Source organism: Cherax quadricarinatus, chromosome 71, assembly GCF_038502225.1.
Source record: "Cherax quadricarinatus isolate ZL_2023a chromosome 71, ASM3850222v1, whole genome shotgun sequence".
In the NCBI taxonomy this organism is placed as follows: Eukaryota; Metazoa; Arthropoda; class Malacostraca; order Decapoda; family Parastacidae; genus Cherax; species Cherax quadricarinatus.
In genome coordinates this window covers 14,349,177-14,358,322 of record NC_091362.1, presented here as the reverse complement: position 1 = coordinate 14,358,322, position 9,146 = coordinate 14,349,177, and the positions used below count along the sequence as shown (strand labels likewise).

General features: G+C 52.7%; 1 long non-coding RNA gene across 1 annotated transcript in view; it reads right to left on the bottom strand.

Annotated features, from left to right (window-relative positions):
- Positions 1-6,431: 6,431 nt before the first annotated feature.
- Positions 6,432-9,146, bottom strand: part of LOC138854821 (uncharacterized) — a 65,083-nt gene continuing 62,368 nt past the window's right edge. The window contains exon 2 of the long non-coding RNA XR_011393993.1: positions 6,432-8,833. This is a non-coding gene — a long non-coding RNA (uncharacterized lncRNA). The remainder of the gene's footprint in view (positions 8,834-9,146) is intronic.

Sequence of the window (9,146 nt, the reverse complement as noted above, 5' to 3'; positions counted from 1 at the left end):
GTCCTTCACCAACTGGAGGGCCTCCAGTGTCTGCAGCCCAGGGGCCTCCACCAACTGGAGGGCCTCCAGTGTCTGCAGCCCAGGGTCCTTCACCAACTGGAGGGCCTCAAGACATTAAGTGAAAAGTGTTCACAGTTACTGCTGTAACTTTATAATTATAGTATATAACATCACGTATATGATGAACTGTTGACTCTTGGGACTATTTTTTCCCCTTTAAAAATATCACTGAGGGTCTGACAGTACCTGTAAGCCAGGGGCCTGACAGTACCTGTAACCCAGGGGCCTGACAGTACCTGTAACCCAGGGGTCTGACAGTACCTGTAACCCAGGGGCCTGACAGTACCTGTAACCCAGGGGTCTGACAGTACCTGTAACCCAGGGGCCTGACAGTACCTGTAACCCAGGGGTCTGACAGTACCTGTAACCCAGGGGCCAGACAGTACCTGTAACCCAGGGGCCTGACAGTACCTGTAACCCAGGGGCCTGACAGTACCTGTAACCCAGGGGCCTGACAGTACCTGTAACCCATGGGTCTGACAGTACCTGTAACCCAGGGGCCTGACAGTACCTGTAACCCAGGGGCCTGACAGTACCTGTAACCCAGGGGCCTGACAGTACCTGTAACCCAAAGGTCTGACAGTACCTGTAACCCAGGGGCCTGACAGTACCTGTAACCCAGGGGTCTGACAGTACCTGTAACCCAGGGGCCTGACAGTACCTGTAACCCAGGGGCCTGACAGTACCTGTAACCCAGGGGCCTGACAGTACATGTAACCCAGGGGCCTGGCAGTACCTGTAACCCAGGGGTCTGACAGTACCTGTATCCCAGGGGCCTGACAGTACCTGTAACTCAGGGTTCTGACAGTACCTGTAACCCAGGGGCCTGACAGTACCTGTAACCCAGGGGTCTGACAGTACCTGTAACCCAGGGGCCTGACAGTACCTGTAACCCAGGGGTCTGACAGTACCTGTAACCCAGGGGCCTGACAGTACCTGTAACCCAGGGGTCTGACAGTACCTGTAGCCCAGGGGCCTGACAGTACCTGTAACCCAGGGGTCTGACAGTAACTGTAACCCAGGGGTCTGACAGTACCTGTAACCCAGGGGTCTGACAGCACCTGTAACCCAGGGGTCTGACAGTACCTGTAACCCAGGGGCCTGACAGTACCTGTAACCCAGGGGTCTGACAGTACCTGTAACCCAGGGGCCTGACAGTACCTATAACCCAGGGGTCTGACAGTACCTGTAACCCAGGGGCCTGACAGTACCTGTAACCCAGGGGTCTGACAGTACCTGTAACCCAGGGGCCTGACAGTACCTGTAACCCAGGGGTCTGACAGTACCTGTAACCCAGGGGCCTGACAGTACCTGTAACCCAGGGGCCTGACAGTACCTGTAACCCAGGGGCCTGACAGTACCTCTAACCCAGGGGCCTGACAGTACCTGTAACCCAGGGGTCTGACAGTACCTGTAACCCAGGGGCCTGACAGTACCTGTAACCCAGGGGTCTGACAGTACCTATAACCCAGGGGCCTGACAGTACCTGTAACCCAGGGGCCTGACAGTACCTGTAACACAGGGGCCTGACAGTACCTGTAACCCGGGGCCTGACAGTACCTGTAACCCAGGGGCCTGACAGTACCTGTAACCCAGGGGCCTGACAGTACCTGTAACCCAGGGGTCTGACAGTACCTGTAACCCAGGGGTCTGACAGTACCTGTAACCCAGGGGTCTGACAGTACCAGTAACCCAGGGGTCTGACAGTACCTGTAATTCAGGGGTCTGACAGTACCTGTAACCCAGGGGTCTGACAGTACCTGTAACCCATGGGTCTGACAGTACCTGTAACCCAGGGGCCTGACAGTACCTGTAACCCATGGGCCTGACAGTACCTATAACCCAGGGGTCTGACAGTACCTGTAACCCTGGGGTCTGACAGTACCTGTAACCCAGGGGCCTGACAGTACCTGTAACCCAGGGGTCTGACAGTACCTGTAACCCAGGGGTCTGACAGTACCTGTAACCCAGGGGCCTGACAGTACCTGTAGCCCAGGGGTCTGAGAGTACCTGTAACCCAGGGGTCTGACAGTACCTGTAACCCAGGGGTCTGACAGTACCTGTAACCCAGGGGTCTGACAGTACCTGTAACCCAGGGGTCTGACAGTACCTGTAACCCAGGGGTCTGACAGTACCTGTAACCCAGGGGTCTGACAATACCTGTAACCCAGGGGTCTGACAGTACCTGTAACCCAGGGGTCTGACATTACCTGTAACCCAGGGGCCTGACAGTACTTGTAGCCCAGGGTCTGACAGTACCTGTAACCCAGGGGTCTGACAGTACCTGTAACCCAGTTGTCTGACAGTACCTGTAACCCAAGGGTCTGACAGTACCTGTAACCCAGGGGTCTGACAGTACCTGTAACCCAGGGGTCTGACAGTACCTGTAACCCAGGGGTCTGACAGTACCTGTAACCCAGGAGTCTGACAGTACCTGTAACCCAGGGGTCTGACAGTACCTGAAACCCAGGGGTCTGACAGTACCTGTAACCCAGGGGCCTGACAGTACCTGTAGCCCAGGGGTCTGACAGTACCTGTAGCCCAGGGGCCTGACAGTACCTGTAGCCCAGGTGTCTGACAGTACCTGTAACCCAGGGGCCTGACAGTACCTGTAGCCCAGGGGCCTGACAGTACCTGTAGCCCAGGGGTCTGACAGTACCTGTAACCCAGAGGTCTGACAGTACCTGTAACCCAGGGGTCTGACAGTACCTGTAACCCAGGGGCCTGACAGTACCTGTAACCCAGGGGTCTGACAGCACCTGTAGCCCAGGGGTCTGACAGTACCTGTAGTCCAGGGGTCTGACAGTACCTGTAGCCCAGGGGTCTGACAGTACCTGTAGCCCAGGGGTCTGACAGTACCTGTAGCCCAGGGGTCTGACAGTACCTGTAGCCCAGGGGTCTGACAGTACCTGTACCCCAGGGGCCTGACAGTACCTGTAGCCCATGGGTCTGACAGTACCTGTAGCCCAGGGGTCTGACAGTACCTGTAGCCCAGGGGTCTGACAGTACCTGTAGCCTAGGGGTCTGACAGTACCTGTAACCCAGGCGCCTGACAGTACCTGTAGCCCAGGGGTCTGACTACCTGTAGCCCAGGGGTCTGACAGTACCTGTAGCCCAGGGGTCTGACAGTACCTGTAACCCAGGGGCCTGACAGTACCTGTAGCCCAGGGGCCTGACTACCTGTAGCCCAGGGGTCTGACAGTACCTGTAGCCCAGGGGCCTGACAGTACCTGTAACCCAGGGGCCTGACAGTACCTGTAACCCAGGGGCCTGACAGTACATGCAGCCCAGGGGCCTGACAGTACCTGTAACCCAGGGGCCTGACAGTACCTGTAACCCAGGGGCATGACAGTACCTGTAACCCAGGGGCCTGACAGTACCTGTAACCCAGGGGTCTGACAGTACCTGTAACCCAGGGGCCTGACAGTACCTGTAACCCAGGGGTCTGACAGTACCTGTAACCCAGGGGCCTGACAGTACCTGTAACCCAGGGGCCTGACAGTACCTGTAACCCAGGGGCCTGACAGTACCTGTAACCCAGGGGCCTGACAGTACCTGTAACCCAGGGGTCTGACAGTACCTGTAACCCAGGGGTCTGACAGCACCTGTAACCCAGGGGTCTGACAGTACCTGTAACCCAGGGGCCTGACAGTACCTGTAACCCAGGGGTCTGACAGTACCTGTAACCCAGGGGCCTGACAGTACCTGTAACCCAGGGGTCTGACAGTACCTGTAACCCAGGGGCCTGACAGTACCTGTAACCCAGGGGTCTGACAGTACCTGTAACCCAGGGGCCTGACAGTACCTGTAACCCAGGGGCCTGACAGTACCTGTAACCCAGGGGCCTGACAGTACCTGTAACCCAGGGGCCTGACAGTACCTGTAACCAGGGGTCTGACAGTACCTGTAACCCAGGGGCCTGACAGTACCTGTATCCCAGTGGTCTGACAGTACCTGTAACCCAGGGGCCTGACAGTACCTGTAACCCAGGGGCCTGACAGTACCTGTAACCCAGGAGCCTGACAGTACCTGTAACCCAGGGGCCTGACAGTACCTGTAACCCAGGGGCCTGACAGTACCTGTAACCCAGGGGCCTGACAGTACCTGTAACCCAGGGGTCTGACAGTACCTGTAACCCAGGGGTCTGACAGTACCTGTAACCCAGGGGTCTGACAGTACCTGTAACCCAGGGGTCTGACAGTACCTGTAACCCAGGGGTCTGACAGTACCTGTAACCCAATGGTCTGACAGTACCTGTAACCCAGGGGTCTGACAGTACCTGTAACCCATAGGCCTGACAGTACCTGTAACCCAGGGGCCTGACAGTACCTGTAACCCAGGGGTCTGACAGTACCTGTAACCCAGGGGTCTGACAGTACCTGTAACCCAGGGGCCTGACAGTACCTGTAACCCAGGGGTCTGACAGTACCTGTAACCCAGCGGCCTGACAGTACCTGTAACCCAGGGGCCTGACAGTACCTGTAGCCCAGGGGTCTGACAGTACCTGTAACCCAGGGGTCTGACAATACCTGTAACCCAGGGGTCTGACAGTACCTGTAACCCAGGGGTCTGACAGTACCTGTAACCCAGGGGTCTGACAGTACCTGTAACTCAGGGGTCTGACAGTACCTGTAACCCAGGGGTCTGACAATACCTGTAACCCAGGGGTCTGACAGTACCTGTAACCCAGAGGCCTGACAGTACCTGTAACCCAGGGGTTTGACAGTACCTGTAACCCAGGGGTCTGACATTACCTGTAACCCAGGGGCCTGACAGTACTTGTAGCCCAGGGTCTGACAGTACCTGTAACCCAGGGGTCTGACAGTACCTGTAACCCAGGGGTCTGACAGTACCTGTAACCCAAGGGTCTGACAGTACCTGTAACCCAGGGGTCTGACAGTACCTGTAACCCAGGGGTCTGACAGTACCTGTAACCCAGGGGTCTGACAGTACCTGTAACCCAGGAGTCTGACAGTACCTGTAACCCAGGGGTCTGACAGTACCTGTAACCCAGGGGTCTGACAGTACCTGTAACCCAGGGGTCTGACAGTACCTGTAACCCAGGGGCCTTACAGTACCTGTAGCCCAGGGGTCTGACAGTACCTGTAGCCTAGGGGCCTGACAGTACCTGTAGCCCAGGGGCCTGACAGTACCTGTAGCCCAGGGGCCTGACAGTACCTGTAGCCCAGGGGTCTGACAGTACCTGTAACCCAGGGGTCTGACAGTACCTGTAACCCAGGGGTCTGACAGTACCTGTAACCCAGGGGCCTGACAGTACCTGTAACCCAGGGGTCTGACAGCACCTGTAGCCCAGGGGTCTGACAGTACCTGTAGTCCAGGGGTCTGACAGTACCTGTAGCCCAGGGGTCTGACAGTACCTGTAGCCCAGGGGTCTGACAGTACCTGTAGCCCAGGGGTCTGACAGTACCTGTAGCCCAGGGGTCTGACAGTACCTGTAGCCCAGGGGCCTGACAGTACCTGTAGCCCATGGGTCTGACAGTACCTGTAGCCCAGGGGTCTGACAGTACCTGTAGCCCAGGGGTCTGACAGTACCTGTAGCCCAGGGGTCTGACAGTACCTGTAACCCAGGCGCCTGACAGTACCTGTAGCCCATTGGTCTGACTACCTGTAGCCCAGGGGTCTGACAGTACCTGTAGCCCAGGGGCCTGACAGTACCTGTAGCCCAGGGGTCTGACTACCTGTAGCCCAGGGGTCTGACAGTACCTGTAGCCCAGGGGTCTGACAGTACCTGTAACCCAGGGGCCTGACAGTACCTGTAGCCCAGGGGCCTGACTACCTGTAGCCCAGGGGTCTGACAGTACCTGTAGCCCAGGGGCCTGACAGTACCTGTATCCCAGGGGCCTGACAGTACCTGTAACCCAGGGGCCTGACAGTACATGTAGCCCAGGGGCCTGACAGTACCTGTAACCCAGGGGTCTGACAGTACCTGTAATCCAGGGGTCTGACAGTACCTGTAATCTAGGGGTCTGACAGTACCCTTAACCCAGGGGTCTGACAGTACCTGTAATCTAGGGGTCTGACAGTACCCTTAACCCAGGGGTCTGACAGTACCTGTAACCCAGGGGTCTGACAGTACCCTTAACCCAGGGGTCTGACAGTACCTGTAACCCAGGGGTCTGACAGTACCTGTAGCCTAGGGGCTTTCAAAATATTAATCCGGCTCTGTATAGTGCTGAGGGCCTTTTCTGGTATTGAGGGCTAAAGTTATTTTTTCAGAGACAAGTGTTTTTGTCCACTTTTTTAAGTGTTGAAAATAAGTAAGATTAATGGCAAGATGAGAGATGTTAAGAGATGAAACAAGAGATAATATCATGAAATCTTGAGGAGTAAAAGGCTAATGAAAGGTAGGGTAACCTTACTCTGAGAGCCGTTTCTTATATTCATCAGAACACTTGCCCAAACTGACGACTTACTCAGATGATGAGTGCATGTACTCATGGGTGACTGTTCCTATCATAAATTAGACACATGCGCAACACTTGGCTATCATTATTGAGGCTGTGGGACTGATTACCTCAAACTCCTTCTGATCTTCACCATTCATCTTTGTACTGGACTGATGATGGCACTGTGTGGAGAAACGTTTCCTCAGTAAAGATACCCAAGTGTTACACATGCGTCTAATTTATCAACTTGCCGGTTCTCTGAACCACTTATCCACACTGTGGATGGATGCGGTGTTGTCACTGTCGCTGCTGTTCTGTGAGGGGAACAGAGGCGGTCGTGGAGTGTGTGTGTGACCAACAACCAGAACCGGCCATCCCTGGGCTCGAGGGGAACCTGTTTGTTGAGGCAGGACAATGTGTCGTGGGGTCGAATCCTGGCCTCTCACAGTTTAGTAAATGATATATATATATATATATATATATATATATATATATATATATATATATATATATATATATATATATATATATATATTATACCACATTTTTATTGTTTTTCTTGTAATTAAGGTTAGTATTTTTTTTAATCATTTGTTTCTTAATTTTTTTAGTTTTTTGTTACTGTTGATGTTTGTGCTTATTTGTGTGATTGACTTGAGCTGTTAATGTTGCTTTGTGTTTGTGGCGTAGTGGTGACTGTGGTGGTGGTTATGGTAGTGGTGGTTATGGTAATGGTGGTTATGGTAGTGGTGGTTATGGTAGTGGTGGTTATGGTAGTGGTGGTTATGGTAGTGGTGGTGGTGGCAGAGCTGGTTGTGGTGGTAGCACTGGTTGTGGTGGTAGAGCTGGTTGTGGTGGTAGCACTGGTTGTGGTGGTAGCACTGGTTGTGGTGGTAGAGCTGGTTTTGGTGGTAGCACTGGTTGTGGTGGTAGCACTGGTTGTGGTGGTAGCACTGGTTGTGGTGGTAGCACTGGTTGTGGTGGTAGCACTGGTTGTGGTGGTAACACTGGTAGGGACGAGGTGATAGTGGTCTTGATTTTGGTGGCGTTCATGGTGGTGGTTTTTGATTGAGGAATTGGTTGGTGATTGTGATAGTAGTTGTGGTGGTGATGGTGGTAGCAGCTGCGATGGTGGTGACCATTACAGTGGTAGTGGTAGTTCTCTCTCACAAGTGTTACACATGCGTCTAATTTATCAACTTGCCGGTTCTCTGAACCACTTATCCACACTGTGGATGGATGCGGTGTTGTCACTGTCGCTGCTGTTCTGTGAGGGGAACAGAGGCGGTCGTGGAGTGTGTGTGTGACCAACAACCAGAACCGGCCATCCCTGGGCTCGAGGGGAACCTGTTTGTTGAGGCAGGACAATGTGTCGTGGGGTCGAATCCTGGCCTCTCACAGTTTGGTAAATGATATATATATATATATATATATATATATATATATATATATATATATATATATATATATATATATATATATATATATATATTATACCACATTTTTATTGTTTTTCTTGTAATTAAGGTTAGTATTTTTTTTAATCATTTGTTTCTTATTTTTTTAGTTTTTTGTTAGGTTGATGTTTGTGCTTATTTGTGTGATTGACTTGAGCTGTTAATGTTGCTTTGTGTTTGTGGCGTAGTGGTGACTGTGGTGGTGGTTATGGTAGTGGTGGTTATGGTAGTGGTAGTTATGGTAGTGGTGGTGGTGGTAGTGGTGGTTATGGTAGTGGTGGTTATGGTAGTGGTAGTTATGGTAGTGGTGGTGGTGGTAGTGGTGGTGGTGATGGCAGAGCTGGTTGTGGTGGTAGCACTGGTTGTGGTGGTAGAGCTGGTTGTGGTGGTAGCACTGGTTGTGGTGGTAGCACTGGTTGTGGTGGTAGAGCTGGTTGTGGTGGTAGCACTGGTTGTGGTGGTAGCACTGGTTGTTGTGGTAGCACTGGTTGTGGTGGTAGCACTGGTTGTGGTGGTAGCACTGGTTGTGGTGGTAGCACTGGTTGTGGTGGTAGCACTGGTTGTGGTGGTAGAGCTGGTTGTGGTGGTAACACTGGTTGTGGTGGTAGCACTGGTTGTTGTGGTAGCACTGGTTGTGGTGGTAGCACTGGTTGTGGTGGTAGCACTGGTTGTGGTGGTAGCACTGGTTGTGGTGGTAGCACTGGTTGTGGTGGTAGCACTGGTTGTGGTGGTAACACTGGTAGGGACGAGGTGATAGTGGTCTTGATTTTGGTGGCGTTCATGGTGGTGGTTTTTGATTGAGGAATTGGTTGGTGATTGTGATAGTAGTTGTGGTGGTGATGGTGGTAGCAGCTGCGATGGTGGTGACCATTACAGTGGTAGTGGTAGTTCTCTCTCACACTGCTATCCCTGAAAAATTTAAAGAAATGTTTAAATACATATATATGTATGTATACAGAACATCCACTGTGGAAAGAATAGTGAACTTCCAATCGCTTTCGTGATTTCTCACATTATCAAGGAACTATAAAAATAATTGATTGAAGATTAAGACACATGTGCAACACTTGGGAATCTTTATTGGTGAAACGTTTCGCCTACACAGTAGACTTCTTCAGTCAAATACAGAGGCAGCAGGTGTAGTGGTGAAATGAAGACGATGTAATCAGTCCATCAACCTTGGAGAAAAATATTTGAGGTGGTCAGTCCCTCAGCCTGGAGA